The 13,293-nt window shown below is 34.4% G+C and overlaps 1 long non-coding RNA gene across 1 annotated transcript in view; it reads left to right on the top strand.

The window, feature by feature from the left end:
* Positions 1-4,959, top strand: part of LOC135302119 (uncharacterized) — a 143,467-nt gene extending 138,508 nt beyond the window's left edge. Inside the window, exon 4 of the long non-coding RNA XR_010363815.1 lies at positions 4,830-4,959. This is a non-coding gene — a long non-coding RNA (uncharacterized LOC135302119). The remainder of the gene's footprint in view (positions 1-4,829) is intronic.
* Positions 4,960-13,293: the final 8,334 nt, after the last annotated feature.

Genomic DNA, 13,293 nt, shown 5'->3' with positions numbered 1-13,293 from the left:
CTCCCTTCCACAACTGGATAGGGGAGAGAAAATATAGCAAAAGGTTCATGAGTTGAGATAAAGACTGGAAGAGATCACTTACCAATTAGCATCGCATGCAAAACAGACTCAGCCTGGGGAAATTAGCTGAATTTATTGCTAATCAAAATCAGACCCTGAGAAATTAAAAAAATCTTAAAAATGTCTTCCCCCTGCCCCTGCCCTCTCTCCTTCCCTGCTCAACCTCCTTCCCCAGTGATGCAGGGAGAGAGGGAAGGGAGGTTACGGTCTGTTGTTTCCGCCACTTCCCAGGGAAAGGAGTCCTTCCCTTGCTACAGTGTGGGGTTCTCCCCACAGGAGAGAGTCCTCCATGATCTTCTCCAACATTCTTCCCATGGGAAAGAGTTCTTCACAAATTGTTCAGTATAGTATGGGTCATTTTTCCACAGGGTGAGTCCTTCAGGCACAGCCCACTCCAGCCTGGGTTTGTCACAGGGTGATAAGCCCTACCAGGGAACCTGGTCCAGGGTGGATTCCTCTTTCCATGGGTCTGCAGGTTCCTGCAGGTTCCAGGCCTCCCAGGGGGTCACAGCGTCCTCTCAGGTATTCCCCTGCTCCAATGTGGTCTCCTCCAGGGGCTGAAGGTGGATCTGTCACGTGCACAAGAAGAGTTCCTGTAGCACACAATCCATTCGACCGCCTGCACATTAGCTGTACCTTCATAGTACAGCCACCTGCTCCAGCCTTAAAACATTTAATGGTGATGCATGAATAGACATTCCTGTTTCTGTCCTGGCAGATTTTGAAATTCAGCCCCTTCTGATGGGAACAATATAAGCAACAGACTGTGCTATTCTGTGCCAAAGCTGATTAATCTTAAACTAGTAGTTCCTCTGCAGGGGAAGACCCTCTTCCTCTAAAAGTAATAGTTTGTCCAAAGATTGAACCAAATTAGAAATTCTTGAAAGACTTTATTTAATTAAAAAATATATTTTTTTCCCACCATCTTTAGCTCTGCTTTTTTAAATCTTATTTTGATGAGAATATAAAATTGAAAAGCTTCTGAATTCACAAGAGCAATTCAAATATTCCATATAACAAATATAGTTTATTTTATTCTCTTTCTTCAGGCTTTCCTTTAATTACAGTCACTATTATATGTAGTGACAAAACCTCAAAAACTTCAGTACTTGCCCTAACATCAAAACCCGTATGCAAAAAGTATATTGTTCTAATAAATAATGTATACCATGTATAATTTTCTGGAGATTTCAGTAATGTCCTCTTTTTTTTTAGCTTTCAATTAATTTTCCAGTTTAAAATAAAAGGTGAAAAACCGTACTGTCAAAATATTTTCCATGGTAATCTGTTCCCCCTTACTTTACCAAACACTGTTTTAACACTTAAACCATCTTTCCAGATTCCCTTCAGATATCTTAGTATTTTAAATATATATATATATACACACATGTATATATATATTCATTGGCAATTCGGCTAACAGGAATAGACACATGCTACACAAGTTACATTTTGCCCATCCAATTTTTTTCTATGGGTTTTGGATTATGTTCTGTTCAAATAATTTAAGAAGCAGTATTACAGCTTTACAGTGTCTGCTAACTTTAACCTCTTTGATACTGATTTTAAAACATGCTTAATTTTGATTCTAGTCTATTATGTTGGGTTAAATATTTTAGTGGGGACACCCAGCTATATTTTTAGAGTACTTGTCAATGTTGTTAGTTTGGTTGCTGCTCCTGATTTCTATGTATCCTTGTGGGTAAAGATATATTTAAGACCTTTTTTTTGTTGTTGTTAAAATGGTGCTAGTGGGTGAGGTATTATGTTCCTTCAGGAGGAACACAGCACTTGCTAATTTTTGGCACACAACATACATCTCTTAACATTATGTCTCTTGTCAAGCCTTAAGATCTTCCATGGCCCAAACTGACATAATATGTCAAACATTTACAAAGCTTCATTTTCCAATTGCTCTTAGAATGAATGATCTAGCACCATTCATGTAGTAACACCAGATACCTTGAAATATCCTACCCACATAGGTTTACCAAAATGTAGCAACTACTGGAAATCTGTCATGGCATGTATTTTTTATTTAATGGACTTTCAGTACATTTTCAGATAAGTTTTTAATGTTTCTACTGATATTAGTCTCATAAAGTGGTAGCGCTATTATTGCTAAAAAGTAGCGTCATCTTTTTTTCCTTAAAGTGAAGTAGTTATTAGATTTCCATTTCTATGGAAGAAACAATATGCTTAACATTAGCATTAAAGGTTTCACATGTTGTCACATGTCATTATATTAACTACTGACATTGCATCCTAATGAACTCCTACCTGTCCTTTGTATTTTTTAAATGTTATTCAGTGTTGCACCAGATATCCTTAACGTCTAACTTTCATACTGCACTGTGAAGTTCTGCCCATGCTTCAGAGAAAGCACCATAACAAGAAAAATAGAAGATGAATTTTAAAAAGCTATTTCTGAATTTATGATCTTGATATGATATGATTTGATATGATTATGTGTTTTTTTCAGTAAATTGTTTTAAGGATATCTCACCTTTTTTAAATTGTGGTTGCTATTCTTAAGTATTTTAAGATATATCATGTGCATGTGCAGAAATATTAGACTATTCAGTGTGAGACAATATATTCTTTTAATTATAATTATTCTTTCTCTACTAGATGATCAATATTGTAGTTGCTTCATAGGAGACAATTTAGTTTAAATAGAAAAAAAAAACCCTATGCAATTTCACAGCAAAAGATGTTTTCAAGAAACAGGTTATCTAATTAGGTTTTGCAGAAAGCAACCTCAAATAACTGAGCGTTGAATACTTTGGACTTCTTTTATAACACTTTCTCCATAAAATATAAAGAATTTCAAACTATGGATTTCTCAAATATTTTATTTAATTTCCAAGTGACTTATATGATTCTTCCTTCATTACCCAATGGTCTGTGTCGTTAAGCATTCAGCTGATTTGGTTAATTTATTCTGAAATATATTGTGCTCAGTAAACAGATTCTGTTTGTGCATTAATGTTTAAATTTTTTTTCTTTTTTTTTTTTGCTACAGATCATCTTTTAAAATCACATAATAGTAGAAAATTATAGCTGAAAGGGACTTCAAAAAGTCATCTAGTTCACACACTACCTAAAACAAGATCCAAAATATATCTGTATTATTCCTGACAATTGTTTGTTGAATCCATTCTTAAAAACTATGAAAAATGGATATTCTTGAAACTCTCTCAGGCACTCCTGTCCAGACCTTCATTAGCCCTACTATGAAAAGGTTTTCCCTACAGTCTATTCAGAATATTTTTTTTATTAATTTAATCCCTTCAGTTATCATTTCTACAAAGTATATTGTGAACAGATAATTTTTCTTCTTCTGCAGCAACCTACTAAGTACATGTGGCTGTTTTCCATCCTGTGTGATGAAAACCTTTTTTTTCAACCATGGTGAGGTTCCCATGACTTACATGAGTTACTGTTTTTGCTCTCTAGGTTTTCTCCAGCAGAGAAGATGCCATGCTTAACATTCTGAGTCCATAGTAGTGCTGAGTACATGCATTTTTTAAACAAGCAAAGAGCTCTTACCTGTTGGCCTTAGATGCAGGTGAACTCATGGAGGAGAGAATGACAAAGTAAAAGAAAAGTCCAAAATGTGGATATCTAAGGCAATACTTTGAGATCTCAGTTATGCAGTTTAGGTTTAGGACTTTGGAAGAGGACCTGGAATGTGCAGCTCCTGTGGCTAAATCAACTCACTCGCCACTTGCCCGTGCCAGCATGCAGTGCACAAGACTGGCCAATCACCGCAGCACCAGTGTGGTGGTGCTGACTTTGTGCTGCGCTGCACAGGTTCTTCCATTTCTGCTCTTCATACAGTGATCTCCTGTGTAGCCTGACAGTATCAGCTGTGTGTCCCATGGTTTGGTTCCCAAAGAGTGCAGTTCCAGGGCTACTCCCAAGAGTACAAGCATAAGTACCAGACTAGCTTCTTCAGAAGTTAGCTTTCCCAAATTATGCAAAGAAGTGCACATGGGTGTGTTTGCATGGAAAGCATCAGCATAACATGCAGTTTTCCATCTGCTCAGTTGAAAATGCAGAGGTAGTGCTATTTGCCATTTGGTCAAACAGCTATAAAAATTTCCAGATTTTAATATTGAGTGAGTTTAAAATTTATATTAAACCTTCTTACAAATAGAAGACATACTGAGAAAAGTCCTAACCATAATGATGTCCACAGCAAATTTAAGGTACCAGAGTTTCACATTACTGGCCATTAGGCACTTGAGATTTGTCTATGTCTACCTACCTTGGAACATAAAGCTCATTTCTTATTCAAGACTGCATGGATAGCTAATATATACCTTTCACACAAAGAATTCAGTGAATTTCTGACTGCATGAGTTAAGTCATTTTTTCAGAGGACTCTGTCTGTGCACAAGCACAATAGATGCACAAGTGCATCTATTTATCACATTTTCTTACCATTAATTTCTTCCTAGTGGAAAATGCCCTCTTCTTAAGTTGCATTACTGTCATTTATCTGTCCTTGGTCCCTCCGCTCCTAAACTCTTGCAGCATGTAGAGGAGACTGAGTGTGTGGTGTTTGCATAACAGAAGCTGAGACATTCATTGTGGTGCATGTTGGGGTTTTTTTTGTTACTCAATGTGATAATATGAACAGAGTGTGTTAAGGAGCCAATTCCCATACAAGACAACCTGTTATACAGACTGTGCATCTTTAATGTATATTACAACTGATCAATTGTTTAGGCTTTCCCTAATGCTTTGCTTTTTGCCCACAGGTAATCTTGTGCAACTAGCAATGGGACAGTGTTGCATGATATGAAAACATTATTATCATCTCGGCGACAGACTTCATTACACGTCATCATGACTCTTAGAACAAATTATGCATATTTTATGTTGTCCAGGTTACCATGGTAAATATTTTCTTCTTTAACTGAGAAAAAAAAATAAATAGAGAAACAAATACATGCAAAATTTGTTTTTAAGGAAAGCAGCACTACATTAAGCAACACTTAACCTATGAGTGTGGCAGTGGTTTCTCAGTAAATAAGCCCCAATACTTCATTACATTATGCCAAAACAAAAAAAATCAAACTTGTAAATTCCTCAAATGCAATATAATTGAAATGGCCAAAAGATAGCAGCACAGTCAACAGCATATAATGCACTGTAGAAGTACTAACTTGGTTCAGCTAACACAGAGGCCCAAATTTCAGTGCTCACTCTTTAATATGACAGTTGTCTAGTTCTGTATTATGGAACCATGAGGTTCCATACTTTTCCTTTCCATATTCACACTTACTACTTATAAAATTGACATTTGCAGTCAGGCTAGAAATTCAATTTAAGATCTGAATGCCTTCCTTTTAATCCTTGCAGACATATTGTTACTAGCAAGGATTAATCTCTAAGTCAGCCTCTGCCTCACTATGCCATCTCAAGGTAATGCCACAAACTTGACACAAGTACAGTCTTAGAGAGAGCTAGATATTAATCTCACAGTTCAGCCTGAACAAATTACAGATCCAGGAAAAAAAATCTGAAAGCAACACTAAAACTTTTCTTTAAAGAAATGTGACATTGCTTCAGCATAGACTGACGTGGACTTGTTTCTCAATCCAAATTTGAAAACATTGACTATTATACTGGAAGGTGGAATCTTGTTTCTCTTCCTCTTCTGTGCAGAATAAGAAAGAAATGTTACCTACCTCATTCATCTCTGTTTAAGCAAGGAACTTAACTACATGCAAAAAGAAACCATTCCATGTATTATGGAATGCAAATTCCTCACAATTTCACTGAAGACAGTGGCTTTATAGACATTTGGGTAGAGGGTAGCCTGCAATACAAACATGTTAATTACTGCACAAATTCCTGCCAACACAATCTCTCTTTATCAGAGGAGTAACAGGGGGCAACTTCCAAGTAAAAGTATGTTTTCAGGATATTGCTTCTAAGTGTTTCAGGAACTAGTACTGGCTACCAAGGATTTTGCATTAGTAATAGCCAGTGTTATCAGATTCTGGTACAGACAAGTATAGTATGGTTCAGGGATAGCATCAATTGCCTTCACTTTGGTAAAGCATAATTTGCTTTGTGTCAGGACTAAAATCTATTTGCTGGATTTGAGTAAAATGCAGAAGAAAGGTTCCAATTGTAGTTTCCTACAGTCCATCACTCAAAAATCACTGGAAATTGTTCATGTTTATTGCATTGCATGAGAGTTTAATTTATGTACTTTAATTATAAACCATTTGAAGGCTTCTTGTATAATTTCATATGACAAATAATTTTATCTTGTTAAATTTTCTGGAGAGCTGTTTAGTACAGAAATTTTTTTTCACCCATGAACACAGCTGCACTTCAGCAATGAATATCTCTTTACCTGTAGAGTTTGCAAAAATAACGCATGATTTTGTGATTTTGGCCTCTTGCTTCGAAAATGTAAATTCATTATCCTTGTTACCATTCAAGCCTATGTTAATGAGGTGCTAATGTCTCTATTTTGTAAGACTGTTCCAAAGAGTGTATTTTCATGTATTTGATGGAAACAGGAGAAATCCATTGCTTTACTTATTTTTACATGGCGTGATCTAAATATATTCTCTATTTTATCATCCCCAAACAAGACATTTTTGTGCTTAACTGGTTTACGTTTAGAGTATCCTCTGAATTTAAAAAAGGGAAGGGTTATCAACCAATCCAGAGAATATAATGAATTGTTGCAGTCTCCTAAGTCTTTCACAGTAAACTTAAAGTCTAAACAATAAAAACAGATAAATAGAGGAAATGTCAAACTGAATTCTGGGTAATGATCAGATCAGCATGCTTTTATACAATTTCCATCACTTTGAATTTTAAATCACCTTTTAAAGGGCACTAAAGCATTCTTGCAAATTAGTCTGCACTCCAATTAATGCACCCAACATGACAATAAGACCAGTTTCAGCTTGGCTAAGCAGACCAGTCAACCAGGAGGATGTGACTTGAGGACTTGGAGAGCTTGTGCCTCCACCTTTTTTCCTCTCTCTCTTCACAGAAGCTTAGGTCCAATTAGGCCAGTTAATCTGCCTAAAACCATTGGAAAAGAAGGATTTCTCTAATAAAGATGAAGCATAGTCTGAGAGGACATACAAATTAAGTCTACTCTTTTCAAAAGACAGAAAATTCCAAGATTTCCCTTAGCCATATATCTTAAAGAGGTATTTCTTTTGGTCAAGACTAAATGATTTTTCTCCATGGGGATTTTAACTTCAAGAGATCTTTCTGTGACAATTCTTAACATGTAAAGGATTTCTCTTTTGTCTATTTATTTTTCATACTGTGTTCATTTTTGACATCCATTAAATTTTATAAGACTAGACTGCAAGCAGTAGTGATGAGAAATGCCAGGTCACATTACAAAAAATGTTCATAAATAGAAATGACTTTGTGTTTTTCAGTCAAGAAGTAAATAATACTTGCATGAATATATAGATATTTGAATAGCCTAATCTGCGATTTTGAAAAGGAAAATTGAAGGAGGCTGAAAAGCAACTTATAAATACGAGCTTTTATATAAAACACGTCTTTAAAAGTTGAAACAAAATTCTTGCAAAATAGAGATAGAGAAACCATTTTACATAGCATTTAGCTCACTCATTTAAAAAAAAGTAATAAAATCACTGTTTTGTTTATTATTTGCACTGGTGCATGGGAACTCCATTGTATACTCAAAGCACACTTTCAACTTTTTCATTTCTTTTGCATTTCACTTACATAATTTGACTTAATTTTCTATATGTAAGATTCTAAGATGTATTTCAACAAAAATAGATGAGAAACAGTCAAATGCAGAATAGTTACATATTGCTTTTGGAATTACTTTCATTTCTTCTCAGAAATCTCATGCTACCCTTGACTGCAGCAACTGCTTTTTTATATACTGAAGTAGGATTTGGGACAGGAAGGAGAAGTATTAGTTCCCTTAGCTCAACAGCAGCATCTAATGCATTAGTAACATTTTGAACTGCTCGGGTACAAAAAAAAATATAGAAGAGGCATGAAAAGTTTTTTTTTAATTAAAATGGTGATACGGACGTGTAATGATACTGAAGAGCACTTTATGCTATCTACAGCTAGAACAGAAGTTTTCCTATTTACCCTGGCAACAAAATGTTAAGCTGCTTTATTGCAAGCTTTTTTTGTTAAGAAATTCGTAATCACTTTCCTTTGAATCCTTGTGTCTGACATAGAATTTGTTGGGGAACATGCAAAATATTCTTTTTGAGCATAGGTACTTTAAGGAAAACATTTTATTCAAAACAAAGCTGAAGATTTCCCACTGTCTCTTTTGACCAATACAAAAGCCACTAAAGCAGTGGGGTTTGGTAATGGGCTGTTTATTTAGTCATCATCTGTATAATGTAAATTTTGTTGATATTCCATCCCTCCTCTTTGTTCTGATTGCAACAGGAAGTTCTGAGCATATTAGCATGGTCACAAATAAACGGGTTGGCTGATCAGTTGGTCAATCTCTGACCATCACAGTCCAACCTGATCCATCCTCCTCAGAGCCATGCTGAGAAGCCAGTTTCTCTAGCTGCTGTCTGAAGGTGGTTGCACATTCATTCAGCTGTGCCAATCCAGATTGTTCTTTCATTTGAATCTAAGCTTTATCTAAATATTTTAACTGAAATGAGAAATCAGTGGCATTTGCAAGCTATTTTTAATCAACGAGTCTGCATTTCAGCAACAGCTTCCTTCCTTCCTTTGTGAAAACCCCAGAACAGCAGACAAGAGGCGAGTATATAATCCTTGTGCATTAAAACTGTGAAGTTTATATTCTAAGACAAATACCAAGATAGGTCAAAACCTATAAAATTCCACATACTTCCATATACCAAAGACACTGTTTTTTAAGACCTGGGATTTCCCATGCTAGTGTGTCAGCTATGCAAGTTCTGTGTCTTGATTCATGGATTCAGTTGAGTGTGCTCCCACTTTTTTCATTCCACTTTTCTTTCACACCTTATTCAACTAAAAGCTTTGTTTGAAATAATGGCTGAGCAGCCACAAAGACACATGAAGGTTGTAGACAAGAGAACACTGAGAAAGGACTCAGATTTAGAAAGCAAATTTTAGTTGTAGTAGTTGAAACAGAGGAGTGAGAAAATATACTGGGAAAAGGAAAGTATCAACACAAAGGAAAAAAAGAGGAAAAATAAGAATAAAAATACACTACCAGAAAAAAATAATGAAAAGCTAGTTAAAAAAAAAAAAAAAAGATGTCATATCAGAGATACTAAAAGGGTAAATAAAATAAAGAGGAAGTATTGATGTGACCAATCAGTAGTTTTAATTTGATTTTCCTTTCCTTTAAATGATATTTCCTGCCCTTTCCTTTAAATTATATTTAAATAAATGTCATTTTCCTAGGAATTCAAATATATTTCAATTTTGCACACTTGTTACAATCTACAGAAGAGAAATCAATGGCATTTTCCATGAGAGAAGAAAGGATGAAAAACATGGGCAGGAGTGGGAAAGGATGATAAATATGGGCAGGAGTGTGATAGTGCCAAATAAAATCTCAATTCAACCAAATATAGTTCTTGCCCATTTGAAATTCAGTAGTTTTTATGCTTTGCAGAAACTATTTCTTCATTCTTAGTAATAATCAGTAGGTTATTAATCACTAGATCCAACGTGTTTTTTCAACTCTTTCCTTCTTCCTCAAGCTGCTTTATAGAATCCCATGTGAAATGTCATGCTATTCAGTAGGATAGGAAAATTACAGAAGCAGCCTAAGGGCTAATCCAAATTATCTATTATTTGGTTTGCATTCTTTATTAACCAAACTTCCTTTTTCTGATATTATTCAAATAAGAAAAAAGAAAAAAAATATTAAAGGGATGCTACAGCCCGCACTATAGCACACATTGATCTTTAATTTCCTATTCAGAATCAGAGATATAAAAATATTCACTAAATCGATGCATTTGTCCATCAAAACCAGTAAGGAAACAATTAAAATAAGCAAAGGCCAAGCTGCCAAAACACTTCAAGAATGACTGGGAGAATCAGATGCATATGAAGATCCAGAATCTTAGCAAAGCACCTACTGCACAATACATGATGGTGTAATAGAAAATTTGCTTTTAAAATAAATGGAAGGACATGAAAGAAACACTTAGCAACTGCCACACATACACCTAATTACAAACAGAAACTACTGCATGAAATGCAATTAAACTTTTTGATAGATCAAAGCATTCTTCTGCAATAAAAAGGAAAATATTCCACTGTACATTTAAATAGCATAACTGAATTCTACTAGGGAATAGCATGAATACCGAAAGACAAAATTGAAATAATACAAGAGATGTTATAAGATTTGCTTTGTGCTTCAAATACCACAAGAATGACGCACAAATACAATTATCCAGTTCAACTAATAAATAAAATTTACTGCATGGCAAAAAAATTTGTAATTATCCACTCTAAAATTTAATTAATAATTGACATCTATATTTTGCATATGTGATCACTAAGTTCTGTGTACATTTACAAATAAAATGACTGACATCAAGTACCAGTTCCCATTCAGGAAAAGGCTGGGACATTTTCCTGAATACTCCTTCTGCTGGGAGGAGCTCATTTTGGGGAGCTCTGTGATCTGGGCACAAGTCTCTGAATTGGGAGATGGCTCCTTCCAGTTCAAGTTGAGCTACTGGTTTGCCAAGCACCACAGACAAACAATCTGGTCTCTCTGTTTCCAGTTGGTCATGACCACTGGGAAAAGCAAGAAAAAAAACAGCTCAGAGCTCCAGTTAAACATCAGAGGTAATACTTTAGCAGAGTTGCTGAATACATCTTTATTATTTTATCTAGAAGAAAATAATTCGATGACAGAGTACTTTCTTCTAAAACAGCTAGAGGATTTTGATAAAATGGAATTTAATATGGAAAGTATGAAGTACAGGAATTTTGGATGCAAAGAAAGTAGGGTTATACACATAATTTGATTACAGAAGTCCTCTAAGCATTCATTATGTCAAACAAAAGTGATAAGAAAAGAAAGTGCTAACTCACTTCAGTCTGAGAAAACCACATCAGAAAGACTGTATTACAGCTTAAGGAAAGGTTTAAAAGAATGAGCTTTACAAAAATTAAAGTCTCTTGCCAGAAGCAAGAGACTGATAACATAATATCCATTTAAGGTAGAAGAGAATGTTGATATGTTTGCATGTAAATAAAAAAGGTTTTTACTGTTTCCATTCTCTCCCTATCATATGTGTATTTGTAAAATTACATGGAGCTGTAGATTTATAAAGTAAAGAAATTCTGTATAACTCATCACAAGAGAATAAGTAATGTTTGAGAAAAAATCCTACTCTAAATAGTTTTTTTCCTTTTCAACTCAAACACACTTAATTTCAGGTAGCCACTTGTACCAAAACACTATTTTGGTTATGAGATTAGGAAATTAGAGTAACTGCTATATCAAAATAGAGTACAGTAAAATAATAAATAATTTTGGTTTAAAGGGAAAAATACTTTGCAAGTAATTATTCTCAGCTTGTAAATGGTGTCTCTATAACCAACCAAGCATATAACAAGAAGATGAAGACGAGGCTTATTTTCACTTCATTTCACTTCTTTGTAATTGACAAGCTCTCACTGAGTGTCAACTTTAAAAGATGACAAATCCTAAATCTTATAGGACTCAATTCAATAGTTCACCTTTCTAAACTGTTTGCAAATTAATCTACATTTTCAAATGAATCAGGCATGAAATATAAGGTGACATCTATATTATAAAAATATTAATTTCCTTGTCTTTTTTCAGCATCCAAAGTAGCTTTAAAATATTCAGTTTGTTATTGAAATGCATAGGAATATACAAATGCACAGTGTTCCCTATTTCACAAGTTTACCTTTCTGAGAAAGGTACCTTTCCTGATCTATTCTAGTATGCATTAGTTTCCTTATTCAAAAATATACCTATCTTGTATTTGATATAGTGTGATAATTATACCACAACTACTTCAGATTACATAACCCAAAACACATGGAAGATGTGATGATGAAAAGACTAAAAAAGGGAAAACCAAGAAATTAATAAATTTGGGGTTGTATTTTCCTTTGTCCCAAAATGTTAGCCTATTATGTTATTCAAATTTGGTAATTAGTCAACTCCAAACAGTTGAGTTCTGAGAAATCCGAAGCACCTTCTATTTTCTGTTGTGTTCTGTTTTCTTTTTCTCACACATTTGGCCACTGAAGCCATCATCACAGTGCAACCTTCTCACTTAACTAACAGAAAGCCATGAAAGCAGATTTCTTCCTAAACTTAGACTTGTTTTTAATTCAATAAATCAGGGAAATTAAAGGAAACAAGACTTTTCAGTCAAGATGGGGAGCAGCTTCAGAACTGCTTAGAACAAGAAGTTGCACAAAATATGTATATCAGTAAATATCAACTCTCTCTTGGACAGTTGATATATCATCATACTTCATACTTCTTTTACATTCTTGATCCACTGCATTTCTCTTGTCTCTTTCTTTCAATGTACCTGTTGTACCTATTCTTCAATTACAAAGGCTGTTCTGTTTCTTGCCTAATGACCAGTTTTTCCTGTCTCTGATTACTACATTTAATTATAACAGATGAACATTTTGAGTTAGAACATAAGCTTTCAAAATCAATAAAAAACATGAATTAATTTAAAGTATATGTCTCAAAACCTTTTCCTCTTGTTCTTGAAATTTAAAACAGGACATGAAACAAATTTGTCAAAGATTTTGCTAAGTATTTCAAAAAGCCTAGCAAAAACATATTCCAAAATAACAGATCAGTTAGGATTTAGGTCTTCTCATTAGATTTTTTTTTTTGTTTTGCTCATGGCTATTCCACACCAGTAATCTATGCATCTTCTATTCACAATGGAATATTTTTTTCTATGCCTGTACTGCATTAATTATCTAAAAACTAAAAGACACATTGTAACTTCACACAGCATTCTGGAAACTAAGAACATGATTGAATGGAAAGTTCTTATAACATATATTTTTGCTTATTACTTCATTTTTTCCATGCTGTTATCCACTCAAACAGCAAATTTTGTCTCAAAAATGGGTTCACTAACTTTTTGCACCTGAGACCTATTATAGTTGGTACCTATTTGTTAAATATTCTATTTGCTTCTCTTAGCAAATGGAAAGTGATGAAAGGCAAACACTACCATGCAAAACAGA

The sequence above is a fragment of the Passer domesticus genome, chromosome 6 (assembly GCF_036417665.1).
Source record: "Passer domesticus isolate bPasDom1 chromosome 6, bPasDom1.hap1, whole genome shotgun sequence".
Lineage (NCBI taxonomy): Eukaryota > Metazoa > Chordata > Aves > Passeriformes > Passeridae > Passer > Passer domesticus.
Note: the sequence above shows the minus strand (reverse complement) of the source record. Positions and strands in the feature narration are given on the sequence as shown.